Raw genomic sequence first — 22,205 nt, 5'->3', positions numbered from 1 at the left:
TCTTCAGTAGATCTTCTTCTAAATTGTGGGTAACCATCATTGCCAGTAATTGTGCTGGGTACTAAAAGTCGAGGATATTGCTTTGTGCACCTTCCCTTTGCCATGCATGGTAATTTTTCGTTCAGTGCACCGTACGGTCCATGTCTCATATTCTTACAACAATATCATATAAGCCCTTATCGACATTTTCATCAGGAATTTCAGCTGAAATCACATCGTCAATTTCATTAGAAATAATTTTATCATGTATCCAGATTAAAATATGTGCGTGTGGCAATCCTCGTTTTTGCCATTCCACTGAGTACATCCAGCATCGGACTGAACCAAACACTTTAAATTTTGCTATGTAGTTTATCAGTGATTTCAACTTTTGCCGGAAGACACGGGCCGTAACGTCATGTCTGTGAACCGCCGATTGTCATTGAAATAAAAGCTGCCGTATCTCGTCCCAAGATTGATTACATGTAAATGTAATGAATAAATCTGGACAAACATTGAGGCGAACATACGCAATAGTATCTTGAGCATATTCATGCATATGACGGGGACTGCCAGCATGTGACGAAGGTAAAATCGTTAATCTTCCAACGTTTGTGGTGTTACCGTCATTTACAACTGCATATCGCAAATGAATGTATTGTTCAGAGCGGACCTTGGTCTGATTCAGACGGGTAAATAGCAAACTTTCTGATTCAATTTTTGCATACATATCATTGATGTATTGGTGAAACAATTGACCGCATTTTAAAATATAATTGTCTTCATCCTGCCGAATCATTAGTCTATAGGAATAATAATGCATTGCGCTGCATTTCTTATCCGTTTGTTTGTTAGTGGATGGATCTTGCAAATTATTCTTAAAGTGATAGCCGTCGGCTCCATCCCAAAAAATGATAGGATATTGTAGGGCATCGTAGCATCGATGAGTTTCAGCAATTCTTACCAACTGAGCGTTTCGCTTGGGAAGAATAATATCTCGATGTAAAAACTGATCACCGACAATAACGACTGCCACTTCGTCGATAGTTGGAGCATTGTATCTACGCACATGTTGGCCAGGAGGCGTTTTGTCAGCGGAAATAACAATTTTGTCCGTATCAGTAGGTATCAAATCGATGGCTGTTTTGAACAGACGTACTAAACTATTATTTTCGTGGAAAAGATGTTGCAATTGGGAAACGATATTCCTTTCAACGTCGGGAGAAATTTCGCAACGTGCATTCAATTCAGAATTTCTATAACTGATGACGTACAGTTGTAAAAATTTATGATTCTCGCCTGAGAATGGTAGAAGGGACCCTGCTCTATGATAAATTTGCCCTTTTACTTTGAAAGTAGGCATAAATTGATCTGGATTTTTGATTTGGGCACCAAACGACGTCATTTGGAAACATGAGTTATATTTTCTGATCTTTGATAAAAAAAACACTTAGATTCTGACGTAGTTCCAGTAAGCAAAGTCTTCAATGGCTCTGGTGGTGCAGCCAGTTGAGGAAGTTTAACTTTTCCTGAGGCGCAACACATTCCCACTGTTTCACCATTAAATTTCAAGGCCTTGCAATAGGGACAAATTTTAGACATAGTCCCGATTTGAACACATCTACTCAAGTTATAATCATCGACTGGGCTGTACCTGAATGCCAGGCGGAAATTTTTAGGTTGCTCTTGTGATTCCTCGGCATGCTTTCTTTTGGTGTTTCTCTTTGAGACGCAAGCTGTTTTCATGCTATTCTTGTGATTCTTCGGCACGCTTTCTTTTGGTGATTTCTCTTTGAGACGCAAGCCTGTTTTCACGCTGTTGTTGTGGTTCCTCGGCACGCTTTCTTTTCATACTTTCTCTATTAGCCACAAGCCTGTTTTCACGCTGTTCTTGTGATTCCTCGGCACGCTTTCTTTTCATACTTTCTGGTTCCTCGGCACGCTTTCTTTTCATACTTTCTCTATTAGCCACAAGCCTGTTTTCACGCTGTTCTTGTGATTCCTCGGCACGCTTTCTTTTCATACTTTCTCTATTAGCCGCAAGCCTTTTGGCATAGACTCTTTGAGCAGCTTCCTCGGCTGTTGCCATTGTAGGTTCTTCTGTCATTTTAAAATTAAAAATTTCTCTTTGAACGGGCTTCTTATATACTTTTAATGACGTCATATTTAAAGCCTCGTCATAACAAACATGATGTCAGTCGACAAACAACTTCATGACGACATACAGCTCAATCCTTATAATGACGTCAGTCGACAAACATGACGTCAGTCGACACACAAACAAGACGTCAGTCAACACACACAAACAAACAACGTATTTATATATATATATATATATATATATATATATATATATATATATATATATATATATATATATATATATATATATATATATATATATATATATATATATATATAAATATATATATATATATATATATATATATATATATATATATATATATATATATATATATATATATATATATACTAGCTGTTGGGGTGGCGCTTCGCGCCACCCCAACACCTAGTTGGTGGGGGCGCTTCGCGCCCCCCCCAAGCCCCCCGCGCGCGTAAGTCGTTACGCGCCATATTAGTTACGCGCCATTGTAGTTGTGTCCCTATGTCCCACCTGTGAATATAGATATATATATATATATATATATATATATATATATATATATATATATATATATATATATATATATATATATATATATATATATATATGTATATATATATATATATATATATATATATATATATATATATATATATATATATATATATATATATATATATATATATATATATGTTTTTAACTACGTAAAACTTGCGAATATACAACATTCTTTGCTGTCCCATTGTCTGTGCATATAAATAGATTGTCAGGTTTACCGACTCTTGAACATGCAACATATAATGGTCCATGGGAAAACAATCCGTATTCAGATCTATACCTCATGATTCTAATCATTGCCCTTGAGCTTTGTTGATGGTGATTGCTAATCGACCATTCCCTGAGTCGCCATCGTCATTTATATATCTCCCTGTGCACCCCGGCGTCCCCTCTGTAGTTATGTCCCTGTGTCCCGGTCTTCGTCATTTATACTCCCTGTGTCCCGGTGCTTTGTTGATTGCTAATCGAACATTCCTTTTGTCCCGGTCACTTTCTCTTTGAGTGTCGTCATTTATTTAGATTGTCAGGTTTACCGACTCTTGAGCATGCAACATATAATTGTCCATGGGAAAAACAATCCATATTCAGATCTATACCTCATGATTCTAATGATTGCCCTTGAGCTTTGTTGATGGTGATTGCTAATTGAACATTCCCTGTGTCCCAGTCGTCATTTATATTCCCAGTATCCCGGTCGTCATTTGTGTCCCAGTGTTCCCCTTTTAGTTTTTTTTTATTGGTTTTGACCTTTTTTTAGGTTTTTTAGTTTTTTTCTTTTTAGTTTTTTTTTTGAAGTTTTTATCTTTTTAGTTTTTTATTTTTATTTATATTTTTTAGTTTTCTTTTTCTCCTTTATTTTTCAGTTTTTTTCCTTTTTTTAGTTTTTTTTTTCTTTTTTAGTTCTTTTAGTTTTTACCTTTTTTAGTTCTTTTTAGTTTTTCAGATGAAAATTTTTTTTTAGTTTTTTTCCTTTTTTCCTTTTTAGTTTTTTATTGGTTTTTACCTTTTTTTTAGCTTTTTTAGTTTTTTTTCGTTTTTTCTTTTTACTTTTTTTTTAGTTTTTATCTTTTTTATTTTTTTTATTTTTATTCTTAATTTTATTAGTTTTCTTTTTCTCTTCTATTTTTCAGTTTTTTCCTTTTTTTTAAGTTTTTTTTTAGTTTTTAGTTTTTTTAGTTTTTTAGTTTTTTTAGTTTTTTTTAGTTTTTTAGCTTTTTTATTTTTTTTATTAGTTTTTAGTTTTTTTGTAGTTTTTGCCTTTTTTTAGTTTTTTCAGTTTTTTTTTTAGTTTTTAGTTTTTTACCTTTTTTAGCCTAACCAGGATTTGAACCTGGGACCTTCATCTCCGTTCTGACACCCTCTCTCACCGAGTGACTACTCCAGAATGTTCATTTTGGTGTTTTAAATGGTATATTATTAACCAAATTAATGTGTTTTACAATATACTAAGCATCGTCAAAGCAAAAATGACGACAACTAATTTCATGACGTCAGCCGACACAGAAACATGACGTCACCTGATCCACAGACTAACAGACAACTTATTTATATATATATAGATATATATATATATATATATATATATATATATATATATATATATATATATATATATATATATATATGTTTTTAACTACGTAAAACTTGCGAATATACAACATTCTTTGCTGTCCTCATGATTCTAATGATTGCCCTTGAGCTTTGTTGATGGTGTTTGCTAATTGAACATTCCCTGTGTCCCGGTCGTCATTTATATTCCCAGTATCCCGGTCGTCATTTGTGTCCCAGTGTTCCCCTTTTAGTTTTTTTTTTATTGGTTTTGACCTTTTTTTAGGTTTTGTAGTTTTTTTCTTTTTTCTTTTTAGTTTTTTTGAAGTTTTTATCTTTTTAGTTTTTTTATTTTTATTTATATTTTTTTAGTTTTCTTTTTCTCCTTTATTTTTCAGTTTTTTTCCTTTTTTTTAGTTTTTTTTCTTTTTTAGTTCTTTTAGTTTTTACCTTTTTTAGTTTTTTTTAGTTTTTTAGATGAAAATTTTTTTTAGTTTTTTTCCTTTTTTTCTTTTTAGTTTTTTATTGGTTTTTACCTTTTTTTTAGCTTTTTTAGTTTTTTTTTCGTTTTTTCTTTTTACTTTTTTTTTAGTTTTTATCTTTTTTATTTTTTTTATTTTTATTCTTAATTTTATTAGTTTTCTTTTTCTCTTCTATTTTTCAGTTTTTTCCTTTTTTTTAAGTTTTTTTTTTAGTTTTTAGTTTTTTTAGTTTTTTTAGTTTTTTAGCTTTTTTATTAGTTTTTAGTTTTTTTTGTAGTTTTTGCCTTTTTTTTAGTTTTTTTAGTTTCTTTTTTTAGTTTTTAGTTTTTTACCTTTTTTAGCCTAACCAGGATTTGAACCTGGGACCTTCATTCTCCGTTCTGACACCCTCTCTCACCGAGTGACTACTCCAGCATGTTCATTTTGGTGTTTTAAATGGTATATTATTAACCAAATTAATGTGTTTTACAATATACTAAGCATCGTCAAAGCAAAAATGACGACAACTAATTTCATGACGTATATACGTATATATATATATATATATATATATATATATATATATATATATATATATATATATATATATATATATATATATATATATATATGGTTTTAACTACGTAAAACTTGCGAATATACAACATTCTTTGCTGTCCCATTGTCTTTGCATATAAATAGATTGTCAGGTTTACCGACTCTTGAACATGCAACATATAATGGTCCATGGGAAAACAATCTGTATTCAGATCTATACCTCATGATTCTAATGATTGCCCTTGAGCTTTGTTGATGGTGATTGCTAATCGACCATTCCCTGTCCCGGTGTCCCGGTCGTCATTTATATCCCCCTGTTTCCCCCGGTGTCCCCGTTGTAGTTGTGTCCCTGTGTCCCGGTCGTCATTTATATTCCCTGTGTCCCGGTCGTCATTTGTATCCCGGTGTCCCGGTCTGTATATACATTCGTTTTTTAGTTTTGTTTTTCTCCTTTATTTTTTTCCTTTTTTTTTTCTTTTTTAGTTTATTTAGATTTTTAAATTTTTTAGTTTTTTTATTAGTTTTTAGTTTTTTTTTTCTTTTTAGTTTTTTTGTAGTTTTTACCTTCTTTTTAGTTTTGTTAGTTTTTTTTTTTACTTATGTCCTGGTCGTCATTTATACTCCCTGTGTCCCGGTGCTTTGTTGATTGCTAATCGAACATTCCTTTTGTCCTGGTCGCTTTCTCTTTGAGTGTCGTCATTTATTTTTTTCTTTTTTAGTTCTTTTAGTTTTTACCTTTTTTAGTTTTTTTTAGTTTTTTAGATGAAATTTTTTTTTAGTTTTTTCCTTTTTTTCTTTTTAGTTTTTTATTGGTTTTTACCTTTATTTTAGCTTATTTTTCAGTTTTTTCCTTTTTTTTATTTTTTTTTTATTTTTTATTTTTTTTAGTTTTTTACCTTTTTTTAGTTTTTTTTAGTTTTTTTAGTTTTTTAGCTTTTTTACTTTTTTTTATTAGTTTTTAGTTTTTTTTGTAGTTTTTGCCTTTTTTAAAATTTTGTTTTTCTCCTTTATTTTTTTCCTTTTTTTTTCTTTTTTAGTTTATTTAGATTTTTAGATTTTTTAGTTTTTTTATTAGTTTTTAGTTTTTTTTTCTTTTTAGTTTTTTTGTAGTTTTTACCTTCTTTTTAGTTTTGTTAGTTTTTTTTTTTACTTATGTCCTGGTCGTCATTTATACTCCCTGTGTCCCGGTGCTTTGTTGATTGCTAATCGAACATTCCTTTTGTCCTGGTCGCTTTCTCTTTGAGTGTCGTCATTTATTTTTTTCTTTTTTAGTTCTTTTAGTTTTTACCTTTTTTAGTTTTTTTTAGTTTTTTAGATGAAAATTTTTTTTAGTTTTTTCCTTTTTTTCTTTTTAGTTTTTTATTGGTTTTTACCTTTATTTTAGCTTATTTTTCAGTTTTTTCCTTTTTTTTAGTTTTTTTTATTTTTTATTTTTTTTAGTTTTTACCTTTTTTTAGTTTTTTTAGTTTTTTTTAGTTTTTTAGCTTTTTTACTTTTTTTTATTAGTTTTTAGTTTTTTTTGTAGTTTTTGCCTTTTTTTAGTTTTTTCAGTTTTTTTTTTAGTTTTTTATTGGTTTTTACCTTTATTTTAGCTTATTTTTCAGTTTTTTCCTTTTTTTTAGTTTTTTTTAGTTTTTAGTTTTTTTAGTTTTTTACCTTTTTTTAGTTTTTTTAGTTTTTTTAGTTTTTTAGCTTTTTTATTTTTTTTATTAGTTTTTAGTTTTTTTTGTAGTTTTTGCCTTTTTTAGTTTTTTTAGTTTTTTAGCTTTTTTATTAGTTTTTAGTTTTTTTTGTAGTTTTTGCCTTTTTTTAGTTTTTTTAGTTTTTTAGCTTTTTTATTTTTTTTATTAGTTTTTAGTTTTTTTTGTAGTTTTTGCCTTTTTTTAGTTTTTTCAGTTTTGACGTCACCTGATTCAGTTTTTTCAGGTGACGTCACCTGATCCATCCACAGATCCACACACAGACAACTTATTTTTATATATATAGATATATATATATATATACAGTACAGAAGCTGTATTGTGATGTCTTGAGTTCTGCACGATTAATGTTTACAAAAAGGTTAATATAGAGGATGAGAATTTAATTGAAAAAACTGAAGAAATACTTTTAAAAAAATTTAATATTAGAATTAATGACAATGATAAAAGGTTCCCTTTCCTATATTGGACTGTAAAATTTCATAACAATCCCCCTAAACCACGGTTTATTGCTGGAGCAGCTAAATGTCTAACCCCCATTGCTGCTACTGACCTCTCTTTAATTTTAAAGGAAACATATAAATAAACTTAAAACCTACTGTTCTGGTATAAAAAAAAATTCGAATTTTAATCCATATTGGAGTGTTAATAATTCACTGCAGGTGATATATTCTTTAACAATGATTTCAGCTAAAAGAATTGAGTCTTTCGATTTTGCGACAATGTATACTAATTTATCACTTAATGTAGTGTTAGATAATTTAAAAACGGCTATCAAGAAATCTTTCCTCTTATCTAGTAAGAGGTTCTTAAAAATAGACACTTATAATAAAAAAGCTATATGGACAAATTGCTTTAAGACAACAGTTAACTCGAGATGTTACAGCTTAGATATGATTTTTGATTTATTAGATTTTGTTTTATATAATACTTATATAAGATTTAATGGTAATTTGTACAAGCAAATCGTGGGAATTCCCATGGAGGGGGGGATTGCCAGCCCATTTATAGCTGACTTGTTTTTAAGTCAACTTGAATATAAATATATGATGGATAAAAATAATCCAAATAATTTAAAACATGTTTTGTCAAATAATAAAAGATATTTAGATGATATTTTGATTTTAAATTTTAAGGAATTCATTGATATTTCTAAAAATATATATCCATCAGAGCTTGCTCTTGAACCTATTCATGGCACTGGTCTAGAAGATCATTTCTTAAATAGATTGTCAGGTTTACCGACTTTTGAACATGCAACAAATAATTGTCCATGGGAAAAACAATCCGTATTCAGATCTATACCTCATTATTCTAATGATTGCCCTTGAGCTTTGTTGATGGTAATTGCTAATCGAACATTCCCTGTGTCCCGGTCGTCTTTTATATATCCCCCCTGTGTCCCCCTGCGTCCCCGTTGTAGTTGTGTCCCTTTCGTCATTTATATTCCCTGTGTCCCGGTCGTTATTTGTGTCCCGATGTCCCAGTCTGTAATTTCTCTTTGAGTGTCCCGTTTGTTATTTATATTCCCGGTGTCCCGGTCGTCATTTGTGTCCCGGTGTCCTGGGCTGTAATTTTGTCAGTCGACAAACATGACGTCAGTCTACACACAAACATGACGTCAGTGAACAGACAAACAACTTATTTATATATATATATATATATATATATATATATATATATATATATATATATATATATATATAGATGGAAGATTATAGTAGTTTCATATGTAAGTTATCTATATATATAAAAATAAGTTGCTTGTGTGTTGTGTGTTGACTGACGTCATGCATGTTTGTCGACTAACGGCATTATAAGGATTGAGCATTATGCCGTCATGAAGTTGTTTGTCGACTCACATCATGTTTGTCGACTGACGAAATTACAGACCGGGACACTGGGACACAAATGACGACCGGGACACCGGGACACAGGGAATATAAATGACAACCGGGACACTCAAAGAGAAATTACAGACTGGGACACCGGGACACAAATAACGACCGGGACACCGGTACACAAATGGCGACCGGGACACCGTGACACAGAGAACATAAATGGCGACCGAGAAACTCAAAGAGAAATTACAGACTGGGACACCGGGACACAAATAACGACCGGGACACAGGGAATATAAATGACGACCGGAACACAACTACAACGGGGACGCGGGGGGGGGGGGTACAGGGGAGATATATAAATGACGACGGGGACACAGGGAATGTTTGATTAACAATCACCATCAACAAAGCTCATGGGCAATCATTAAAATAATGAGGTATAGATCTGAATACGGATTGTTTTTCCCATGGACAATTATATGTTGCATGTTCAAGAGTCAGTAAACCTGAATTATCTATTTATATGCACAGACAATGGGACAGCAAAGAATGTTGTATATTTGCAAGTTTTACGTAGTTAAAAACATATATATATATATATATATATATATATATATATATATATATATATATATATATATATATATATATATATATATATTTATATATATATATATATATATATATATATATATATATATATTCACAGGTGGGACACAGGGACACAACTACAATGGCGCGTAACGACTTACGCGTGCGGGGGGGCTTGGGGGGGCGAAGCACCCCCTCCAACTAGATGTTGGGATGGCGCGAAGCGCCACCCCAACAGCTAGTACTTCATAAGATACTTCATATGTACTTGAATTGTATTTGCAATTCCCCTACCTATGATCTTTTTCTATTACCTCCCTGGAAGACCCCCTCATTGAAATGACTTCGTGAGTACATGCCTGTTCGATGGTATATTTATATAATTATAAAATTGACAAGTCATCCATGGAGACTAAATTGGCAAATGACTCAATCATCTTTAAATATCTCTAAAAGGAAGTTTAAGATGGTTATAGGGAATTTATCGGGGATAATAATAATAATTTTATTTCTGTCTAAAATGCTGAGTCAAAAAAAAATACAAAGAGAACAAAGAGGATCACACCTCTAACGAATTCAAAGATAACTTGATGATATGGACGGTTGAATTAGACAGCCCATATTTTGAAACGTCCAAAATACGTGAACGGCTTACTATAACCAGCTTACAGTATCTGATCTTATTTATGCATGTCGACTGGTTCCATGTAAATTTTTTTGTCGTCATTTTGTCGTCATATTCTTATTCATATTCTTTTTATAGATATTCCTATCTATTTGTCTAACAAACAATTAAATTAATAACATATTGCCTAGCATCTATATCTTCTTTTAATTATGAAAATTCTTTTACAATTAAAGCACCCAGTGAAAAAGCAGCAGAATTGGAGAAATATGTATGGACTGCAAACTTATCTAAAGTATCCATAAGAGTAAACCAAGAACTACAATCAAAACAAATATACAAATTTTAAGCCTCCAAAAAATGATTCCTTGGAAAAATAACAGCCTGTGCAGTGACCATTTTCAGACCCCTAGATTAAAGGTAATGGGTCAATAAAAATTAAATTTTGTTTAGAAGCCCTTAAGAGTTTCGAAACTAGATAAGAAAAATGTGACTAATTTAGGAATATTTTGTTTTTAACAAAATAATATCTTGCTTAAACAGTTGAACGCATGTACATCAGTTGGTGAAAAATATCAATATTTCCATCAAAATATAAGGCCACTATTTTTTTTTCAATGAAAACACAATAAAAAATAGTACTTTAAAAGTTGGGGGGTCAAAATATTAAAGGGTGAGGTAGTTCTCACCTCCCCTCCTCCCTTTACGCTCCAACCTCTAGGCTCAAGTCTCTCTCTTGAGTTGCATCGCAAAATAAGTTCAATATTGTATGTTTTTGTATGTTGTTTTTTTTTGTGGCCGTGGCCCTGCGGTTATTTGTGTGTCAAATGTACTACTGCTATACTACTAGTGCTAGTCAAATGCTTATAGAAATTATCAAGATCTAAGATAAAATCAGCCTTTTCTATATGGTAAAAGTACCATAGGATAGTTACATCATTTCAACATATATACCAACATATATTAATTAAATTTTATATTCTAAAATTTTGGAACTTTAAAATACCTTGTTCAAACTATTGCAGTCGGCTGAGATCTTCAAAGATCTAGATCTACTTCCAATAAAAGAAATCTTTTTTGCTTTTAATGTATTCAGAACATTTACTTTTATTTATTTTATTTCACTTAATCCATTTACTTATTTAAATCTTGTCCTTAAAGTTGCTAAATCCCTAATCCTATCTTATAAAGAAGATCTGAAACGCATAATGTAGGTCTAAGTTCATTGCCATGGGTCACTGACAAGGTAAAATGTATGTCAAAATGATACCTTGCCTCTATTGTTGTCGTGATAAAAATCAGAATTTTAGCCGTGATCCTCCGGTTGAACTTAGTGTTGAATGGTGCAATTCTTGTCAACAGACCGATTGAATTCATGCTGATGATCGTTCATCGCATACTGGTTAAAAGATATAAATCAATCAAGTTTTTTCTTACGAAATAACTTGTGGAGCCGATTCTGTATAGATATTTGAATACTAGAAATTCTATCTGATTAGCCTTTGAACAAATGCTCATTCTTGCCGGTAATCCGCAATGGCTCGATGCCTTTAAGCTCTGAAAACTACAGTTCAAACCTGCATGTCGAAAGGGCTTCGCCTTCAGGGAGTGGTGACTCTTAAGATAGGTATGACCACGAAACTTACATGAACTTGCTTTGTGTTGGTCTCAGTCACCTGCGTCCTGCGATGAACTGTTAACAGTGAATAAGACGATGAGACTACGAATAAACAGACTCTTTAGCATTTCCGTAGCCTCAGGCAGATAAAATCAAAAGTTCATACGTGATGCAAAAGTTCGTGGTAACGAAATGTAATTAAGGAGCGACTCGGTCCAATAGTAGCCAAAACCCTAAAAAACGAAAGAATGATAACAATTGGTACATTAAAAGAATTGGCTTTTTATACTAAATGCAAATAGCCTATGGTAAATTCATTAAGTTTAATGTTACCCATCAAAAGCTACGAGCTTAAGAAAACTTACTTGATTTAAAAAAAAGAGGTGAAACCTCCCCAAAGTGTCATTTGATCTTAATGTACATCCCACCCTCAAATTCATCATATCTGAAAAGCCTACTGCAGAAATTTCAAATTCCTATCTTCAAAAATGTGGAATTTTAATTTTTTTCAAAAGTTCACGGATGCGTGTTTATCTTTTTTTTTGGTTCGTTTTTTTTTTCCCAGGGGTGATTGCATCAAACCAATGTTCCTAGGAGATCGGGAGAGAGCTTATTCAAACGTAAATAAAAAGTTCTAGTGCCTTTTTTAAGTGACTAAAAAGATTAGAGGGCAACTAGCCCCTCCTCTCACCCCTCTATTTCTCAAAGGATAACAGATCAGAATTTTGAAATAACTATTCAATTCAGCATTGTTGAAGTGTTCAGTAGCTATGCGTTTTGGAACAATGGGGCCCCACATAAACCCTGGGGAAAGGGGTGTAAGTAACGCAATATTTTCATTTTTCACATATAGTAGGCTACTTGTTATTACTAAAAAATGCACACATTTTTCTTGATGTGGGGGAGGAAATTTTTGACAGTTTTCTTCCATGGGTAGGAAAGATTCCTGGTAAAATTTTTCAGGGAAAAATTTACAGGGAAGGAGAAGGATTTACTGGTGGTCAAAATTAAATGAAATAAACAAGTTCTTATCTAAGAGTACGGAGTAACATTAAAACTTAAAACGTACTGAAACTACTTTGTATGCAAAAAGGGTCTACCCCTTCCCAAAACCTTTTTCCTTGCGCTAAAGTTTGACCCAGAACGAACAAAAATTAAATAAACAAGCATAGCAAATAAATATGCAATAGGTACTAATAAATCTAGGTAATAAAAAATCTTGAAACGACTAAAACTTTAATTGAATATGCAAATCAAGCTTGAAACAAACAAAAATCACTACGAACAAGATTTCGGGTTTCGCCTCCTTCTCTCACTGTAAAAGTCAGAAACCTGCGTCATTGGCGCTTTACTGAAAGCTAGATGTGCCTTGAATAGTCTTGGAAAGTATAAATAAAATCAAACTGAATGTTTGACATAACGCTATTAATTGTTGAAAGATCATCAGTTCAAGATTTTATTTCACTTATAATTTCATTTTCATTTTCAGCGCTATAATAACTGGATAAGAAAATATTTGCAATATACTTCGTTTTCAGTGAAGCACCAATGACGTAGTAGGCTTAAGACCTTTACAGTTAGAGAAGGGGAAAGTATCCAACTCTTCTTTATAGTGAAGCTATATTTGTCTTGAACAGTCTTGGAAAGAACTAATAAAATTTAACTGAGTATCTGATATTGATGAATTGATGAAAGCTCATCAGTTAAAAATTTAATTTTACTGTAATTTTTTGGTTCATTTTCAATGTTGTAATAAGTAGAAAAGAAAATATTTGTAATACAATTCGTCTTCGGTAAAGTACCAATGACGCAGTAGGATTTAGACATTTACAGTGAGAGAAGGAGGTAAAACCCAAACTCTTGTCTGTAGTGATTTTGTTCGTTTCAAACTTGATTTACTTATTCAATTTAAGTTTCACTCGTTTTAAGATTTGATTAGTCATTTATATTAATTCCTATTGTATGTTTGTTTGATATGTTTGTTTATTTAATTTTTGCTCGTTTTGGGTTTCATTTATACTTCAATATCAAAATCTTTTTTGTTCGTTTTAAGCTTGATTTGAATATTCATTTATATTACTACATGTAATTTCTGGTTGTTTTGAGTTTGAGTTATTGTATGTTTCTATTGCTTCTGATCTAAAGTTTAATATGGCCTTTACTTTCCTTTAAAAAAAATTGTTTCGGGAAGTTTTTTTTTTAATTAATTTCTGTTCGTTCTTTATTGCCAAAGTCTTAAGTTTTTCAGAATTCGCTATTTCGAAATAATTTTTATTCCAAAATAATTTAACAGTCTTGGCAAGAACTATTAAAATTAAACTTAATATTCGATTTTTTCTATTTAGTTTAATTGAAAAAAAACTTTTTTCCACAAAAAAGTTTTTCAAAGAAAAGTAAAGAGCTCCATTAGGAAACGATCTTCCAAGCTTAAAACTACTACAAATCACTATCAATAAATACATAAAACTCAAAACGAACAGAAATTACAATAAGTAGCTGAGTCAAACTCAAAACAAGCAAATATTAACATAAGTAGTGCTGACAACCCCCATCCCTTCTCATGACCAGAACAGAGTTCGTGGTTTACTGAAAACAAAGTACGTTTTAAGTATTTTCACTTTTTTTACTTTAATAAATAAAAAACAATTGAAACTTTAAGGAATAAATATCAGTATATATAAACTAAACTGACAATCCACGGTCATTTGTTTGTTTTAACTTTTTTAGTAAAGTGAAAATTTACAAATATTAAAATAAGTAGGGATCAGCCCTACATATGTTAATATTTGCTTGTTTTGAGCTTGACTCGGCTATTTATTGTGATTTCTGTTCGTTTTGAGTTGCATTTATTTATTTATAGTGACTTGTAGTAGTTCTAAGCTTGGAAGATTATTTGGTTTCTTCAACATCCCCTTCAACACACGCTGATACCTTAATACCTTCATACTTTTTAGTAGTAGTAGTAGTAGAATTAAAAGTAGTAACATAAGCTTTAGTGGTAGAATTAGTAATTAAAGCAGTAATAATAGTAACAATAGTACTAGTATGAGTAGAAGCAGTAGCATTAGGATGCAAGTATTTTATTTTGGTTTGTTCAACATCCTTCACAACTGCTTCACACCATTGCTTTTTTTCAAAACGTGTTTCTAAACTTTCAGACACTTTGGGCTGTAGTTTGCTCTTTACTAAGTTGCTAAAGGGGCTGACTGAAACTACTTTTTACTACATTAAAAAGGAAAGACTACAAACCTCTGGTTATTGATTTTTGACCGTGTAGTTTTGAATTGTACCGTTTTCATATTTCCCAGTATTTATACTACCCACGCAAAAAAGGTAATTCCCTTATTTTTCCGGGGGGGGGTAAGTTTCTTGTAGAGGTTTCTTGACAATGGTGTGCTTTTAGTTTCAATCTCACGCCATTTCCGATGGGTTTCTAGCTGCTACTACTACTACTACTACTACTACTACTAATAGCTCACTGGAGCACCAAGCCGCCTGAGGCCAACACAGCTACGCACGCTCCTCCTCCAACCTAATCTATTCAAGGCCTTCCTCTTTACACCCTCCCAAGAAATTTCCATTTCCTTTATATATTTGTTTATGACATCCTCCCAACCCAGACGAGGACGACCCGCTTTCCGTGTAGCCCCAGACGGTTGGCCAAAAAGGACAACCTTCGGCAATCTGTCATCCTTTATCCGCAGAACGTGGCCTGGCCATCTCAATCTTTCTGTCATTATAGCCTTAAAAAGCGGGATTGAACCTCATTTTTCGTACAACTCTACTGTTTGAAATACGGTCACTCTGCCGGGTACCCAGAACAATCCGTAGGCAATTTCTCTGGAAAACATCTAGTAAATTTTCTTCTGCTTTTCGGAGCGCCCATACTTCAGAGCCATATTTGACCACTGTCATCAGTGTAGCTTCCAATATTCTAATCTTGGTTTGCAGACTTATCTTTCTATTCTTCCAAACTTTTTTAACTGTGAAAAAACGCCCTGAGCCTTAGCTATTCTACTTTTAACATCTTCACTGCTCCCACCTTCTTTACTAATAATACTACAAAGGTAAGTGAAGCTGCCAACCTGATCAATCTTTTCGTTACCCAACGTCAGCTTTTCATCTTCACTTATTCCTAGCCTTAGTGACTTAGTCTTCTTAACATTAATTTTCAAGCCTATTCTAGAACCCTCAACTCCCAAAACCACTGAAAATTCATTCATTTTGCTCACATTTTCATCTAATATTCTCAAATCATCAGCATAATCTAAGTCCAGGAGAGTTTTTCCTCCCCGTTTGATTCTGTAGTCTCCAAGTGCCCTTCCTGTGCTCCTTAAGACGGAGTCCATCAAACTGATCCATGTGAAGGGGGATGGAACACAACCCTACTTAACTCCTGATTTAATACAATACCAGTTGCTAACCTCATTTCCTACCGTAAACGCAGCAGTATTATTCTCGTACATAGCACAAATCACTTTAAGGTATTTTTCTGGTATACCATATTAGAATGAGACCTTGCTAACGCTCTTCTATCAACAGAGTCGACAGCATGCTCTTATTCGATAAAACTGAGGACTAAAGGTGTTTGACAACGAAGGGCCTTCTCAATTATTGACCTAAGAGTGAAAACTTGGTCGACACATCCTCTACCTTTTCTAAGGCCGTACTGTTCTTCCCTTAAAACTTTGTCTAGTCACTCCTGCCTTAAAATTATAAAACTTTAACTCTAGCTACTCTAATAACTCTACATTTTTTAACTCTAGCTTGAAAATCACACATTTATCTGCCTTTTTTTTAAGAACACACTCCATTTCTACTGTACGTTAAAAAATTCCGAAAAGTCCATCAGATAAACAGTTAACCATGTTAGAAGTATTTCTGGTTTCACTGCCATGGGGTCAATAACAGAATACCTAGAAACTCTTTCCTCTATTCTTGTTACAATAAAAATCGGAGTTTCAACTTTGACCCTCTATTAGAACTTCGTATCAAATTGACCATTTTTGTCATTCCATCAATTGGACTCATACCGGTTATCTGTCATTCGGGTATAATGGTTGACAATCAGGCATACTGCGTATGCTGATATCGATAAATCATGTTTCTTTCTCACTGAGTGACATGTGAATTCTATTGTTGTAATCCTATCAAAAACGCTATTGATTACCTTTGTTTTTCCTTTATATTAAAGATGTTCTGCTTTCTTAGGTTTCTTTTATGGCATTATTTATAAATTTTTTTGTATTTCTTTTATGATTCCTTTTTTTTGTGCACGAGCCAATTTTTATTTTAACTTGCTTATTTATTATGAATTACGCTATTTATTTACCTTGTGATAGCTTAGTGGATACTGCCATACTTTCTGACCGAAGGTTTGGACGTTCAATCCCAAGTGTCACAAGGTTTGGGTACTAAAACAAAAGTTTCCAGGATGGAATTTAACGTACGCTATTTATTGTGTCTATTTACTGTCTCTATATTAGATGTAGAAATGATTGGATTTCGCAAAAATGTCATCTTGAAAATTTGGCTCTGCTTCTAGATTCTAATGATTGCCCTTGAGCTTTGTTGATGGTGATTGCTAATCGACCATTCCCTGTGTCACCGTCGTCACTTATATATCCCCCTGCGCCCCCCGGCGTCCCCGTTGTAGTTGTGTCCCTGTGTCCCGGTCGTCATTTATATTCCCTGTGTCCCGGTCGTCATTTGTGTCCCGGTGTCCCAGTCTGTAATTTCTCTTTGAGTGTCCCGGTCGTCATTTATATTCCTTGTGTCCCGGTGTCCCGGTCGTCATTTGTGTCCCGGTGTGCCGGTCTGTAAATACATTCGTTTTTGAATTGGTCTTTTTTTAGTTTTTAGTTTTTTACCTTTTTTTAGTTATACCTCATGATTCTAATGATTGCCCTTGAGCTTTGTTGATGGTGATTGCTAATCGAACATTCCCTGTGTCCCCGTCGTCATTTATATATCCCCTTGTGCCCCCCGGCGTCCCCGCTGTAGTTGTGTCCCTTTGTCCCGGTCGTCATTTATATTCCCTGTGTCCCGGTCGTCATTTGTGTCCCGGTGTCCCGGTCTGTATATACATTCGTTTTTGAATTGGTATATGATGAAATAAATTTTTGTGTTTTTCCCCTTTTTTTCTTTTTAGTTTTTTTTAGGTTTTTACTTTTTTTAGTTTTTTAGTTTTTTTCTTTTTTCTTTTTAGTTTTTTTTTGTAGTTTTTACCTTTTTAGTTTTTTTATTTTTATTTTCATTTTTTTTAGTTTTGTTTTTCTCCTTTATTTTTCAGTTTTTTGTTTTTTTTCTTTTTTAGTTTTTTTAGTTTTTTAGCTTTTTTAGTTTTTTAATTAGTTTTTAGTTTTTTTCTTTTTAGTTTTTTTTTGTAGTTTTTACCTTTTTTTTAGTATTTTTTTCACTTTGAGTGTCCCGGTCGTCATTTATATTCTTTGTGTCCCGGTGTCCCGGTCGTCATTTGTGTCCCGGTGTCCCGGTCTGTATATACATTCGTTTTTGAATTGGTCTTTTTTTTAGTTTTTTACCTTTTTTTTAGTTTTTTTTTTTAGTTATACCTCATGATTCTAATGATTGCCCTTGAGCTTTGTTGATGGTGATTGCTAATCGAACATTCCCTGTGTCCCCGTCGTCATTTATATATCCCCCTGTGCCCCGGGGTCCCCGTTGTAGTTGTGTCCCCGTGTCCCGGTCGTCATTTATATTCCCTGTGTCCCGGTCGTCATTTGTGTCCCGGTGACCCGGTCTGTATATACATTCGTTTTTGAATTGGTATATGATGAAATAAATTGTTGTGTTTTCTCCCTTTTTTTCTTTTTAGTTTTTTTTTTTGGTTTTTACTTTTTTTTTAGTTTTTTTAGTTTTTTCTCTTTTTTCTTTTTATTTTTTTTGTAGTTTTTACCTTTTTAGTTTTTTTTATTTTTATTTTCATTTTTTTTTTAGTTTTGTTTTTCTCCTTTATTTTTCAGTTTTTTCCTTTTTTTATTTTTTTCTTTTTTAGTTTTTTTCTTTTTAGTTTTTTTGTAGTTTTTACCTTTTTTTTAGTTTTTTTAGTTTTTTTGTTTTACTTATGTCCTGGTCGTCATTTATATTCCCTGTGTCCCGATCGTCATTTGTGTCCCGGTGCTTTGTTGATGGTTATTGCTAATCGAACATTCCTTGTGTCCCGGTCGCTTTCTCTTTGAGCGTCCCGGTCATCATTTATATTTCTTATGTCCCGGTGTCCCGGTCGTCATTTGTGTCCCGATGTCCCGGTCTGTAATTTCGTCAGTCGACAAACATGACGTCAGTCGACACACAAACATGACGTCACTCGACACACAGACACACAGACAACTTATTTTTATATATATAGATAGCCGTTATTTACAAAAATTATTTTGTAGAGGTCAAAACTCTTATTGAAAGGCTTATAGGTTATCCATGGGTCTTCCTGGAAAATTTATGAAATAAATGTTAGAATTCAGCAAACAGGGATATATTGGATTACTAACACATATTTTGTATTATACAACTCGCATTCTTTACTAGGAAATACCCGTGTTTGTCGAAGTTCAGACTCATGGCAACTATGCTAGCAACCAAAAGGATAGATCCTCAAGGATAAATAAATACAAATATAAACAATATATAGCATATATAGCAATATATAGCAGCGTATATGTGACAAAATATACACTTTTTCATATTTTTTATCCTACCGAGGTGAATCGCCAGTCAATAAATTCTGATTCTCTCTCTAATGCTATGCATATCCATGAGTATCCTATAGTCTCTTAGTACAAAGGAATCGGTGCATCTTATGCTTACAGCAGTTTTGGAACCTAAAATTAAATTTTAAACAAATGAAAGAAAGTTAGAAACTACCACAATCTTTGGAGTTTGCGGGCTCAGATCCTTCTCTCATTCTACATTGGGTCTATTGTAAAATAACCTATTTTTACATTGTGTGAATTTTTCATGTTCAGCTTTCTGTATTTTGAATTTATTTTTTTAACTTTTCTTTAATTCCATTGAATTTTACAATCCGAATTCGAACTTTTGATTTTTTATTATACCATTTTGTCAACTTTCAAAATGTACAGGTTTGTTTAATCATAACAAAAACTAGTCTTGGAACCTAAAATAACTTTTTAAAGGAAAAATTGAAAAAGGTTACATTGTTGAGAATCAAGGCCGTATCCACGGGGGGGGGGGGGGGGGTTAGGGTGTTTTAATCCCCCTCCCCCAAACAAATGTTTCTACAACTCTTAAAACGTAACAGGCCTCAGGTATGTTCTCTATGTTTTTTTTTTGTTTTTTTTCTCCTTCTAGTTGTTGCTTATATTTTATCCCCCATAAATATATTGCCTGTAAACTGCTATATGTAATATTTTTTTCTTATTCCCCTTGTATCCCTGGCCATGGAGCCTTTCGAGGGGAATTATGTGTATTGCAATTCGATTTTGAATTGTATTTTGTATTGTCTTCTATTTAATATTAATAAACTTCTCTCTCTCTCTCTCTCTCTCTCTCTCTCTCTCTCTCTCCCTCTCTCTCTCTCTCTCTCTCTCTCTCTCTCTCTCTCTCTCTCTCTCTCTCTCTCTCTCTCTCTCTCTCTCTCTCTCTCTCTCTCTCTCTCTCTCTCTAAAGAACAAAAATGAATATAGACAAATTTTTATGCGTTTTTTGAGTGTTTGTTTGTGTAAAATCCGAAAAAAATCTTTTTGTAAAACCCCCTCTGAAAAAAATCATGGACACGGTCTTATTGAGAATATGAGAAGGGGCGAGGATAAGTTCAATCCCCCCACCCCTTTTGGATAAATTCCCTTGTGATATAGCCTATTTTAATGTTATTTGAGTTTTTAGTACTATATAATTTTCTATATATTCAGTTTGTCCATTTAGTTTTAATTATTTGTTTAATTCTATTGACCTCTACCATTTTTGACTTTTTATTTTTATTTTAATGTCGTTTTGATAATTGTCAATTCTAAAACGCTTAATTAATGATAAATAAAGCCTAATGTCTGGAGTATTCATTCGTTTCAATGAGTGACATAAAATTTTGTATGATAATCCTTTAGTCATCACAATTCAAGGATGAGAACTCACAAACCAACCGTTAAATTAAACTATCCTTCAAGAATATTTAAAAATGATTTACAATTTTGAATGGAATGGATTTGAATGTAAGCGAAAAATTGAGATTTACAACTGCTCCATATTCACTATACCACATTGAAGGTCAGGCGTTTTTAAAATATATCGTCATTCTATAAAAAAAAAAACTTATTACTCTCACGACAATCGTGTTAGAATTTATGCTGATTCTATTTGCAGAAATACACAATCAGTAGCTCAAGAAGAACTAATCCTGTACAATGGGTAACACCCGGTGTTTAGACCATGAAAATCACCTATTTTTAAGAGAGATCGTAAATTTGGCAAAAATCATATAGCTTGACAAAACTTCGCTTAAGGTTGATTTTATAACTTAAACATTAGTAATAAGCTGTCCCACGCCCTTTCATTTCTTTCACTGTGGATAACATGTCCGAGCTCTACGTTTCCTGTGAAATTTATGATTTTACGATAAGTCTACAGGTGTTGACTTGACCATAAATTTGTTTGTTTTAATAGTAATGTTTTAGTGTTTTTGCTGATGACGACAACTGGTGTATGTGGTCAAACCCAGATTTTTTACATCTGTTTTCACTGTCCAAATGTTCAAATGGGCTTATCCCCATCGAAACTTTTGTGTGTTCTTCAAGAAAAGGCAGTGAGGTCTTAGAAGAAAATACCTTATTTAAGGTATTAAGTCGAAAATATGGTGCTTGGCCCTGGTTCTTTTGAATTTTAAGCAGGGCTGCTACTCCCTCCTTTAACTTCCTTTCTTTACATTCAAGTTTAATATTAGCAAAACCATGCTTCTAGAATAATATTCAAAATTTGTATAAAAGGATCGCCGCAGCATAAGGGGTGATGCTACTCTAGAACAAATAACAAAAGTGATGGCAAAAAGTATTACCGGGAATCAACAAAAATTAAATGTCAATTTCTAATCCCCTTCTCCTAAACAGATTTTATATTTGTCCGAAATCTGAATGAGATTTAGGATATCTGGCGATTAAAATACACACTTTGAGGCATCTAGATCCTTTGCCTACGCAATGAACCAGCGCCCCTCCGTCGTAATAGATGATATTTACTTATAGTTCACTATGTATAATTGTATGCAATATCAAGGGAATCAATTTGTTTTAATGAAGTCTTAAAATAAATTTCAGAAACATTTTTCTCAATAAGAAGGGAGTTATCCTCATTCAGTTAACCCTTATTCAGGCTTAGTCTACATGAAGGGAGATGAATGATTAATTCCACCCCCCCCCACCAGAGCTGTTACTAAGGGGGGCACCCGGGGAAACTGCCCTGGGTGCCATGATTTGGGGTGGGCTGCGGCTGGGGAATTGCCCATTTTGATCAGATTTTTCACATTTACTCGGCTATTTTTTTTTATTTGAATCGGGAGGAGGGAGGGGTGTGCTGTAAGTAATTTCCCCGGGCACCAACAACCCTATGAGCCCCCTCCTCCCACAAGCAAT

The 22,205-nt window shown here is 32.8% G+C and overlaps 1 protein-coding gene across 2 annotated transcripts in view; it reads left to right on the top strand.

Annotated features, from left to right (window-relative positions):
* The window catches only part of LOC136033126 (receptor-type tyrosine-protein phosphatase kappa-like), a gene marked incomplete in the record, with an annotated part of 235,592 nt that overhangs the window by 212,399 nt on the left and 988 nt on the right, over window positions 1–22,205 (top strand).

Source organism: Artemia franciscana, chromosome 11, assembly GCF_032884065.1.
Source record: "Artemia franciscana chromosome 11, ASM3288406v1, whole genome shotgun sequence".
In the NCBI taxonomy this organism is placed as follows: domain Eukaryota; kingdom Metazoa; phylum Arthropoda; class Branchiopoda; order Anostraca; family Artemiidae; genus Artemia; species Artemia franciscana.
This window is presented reverse-complemented; position numbering and strand designations above follow the sequence as displayed.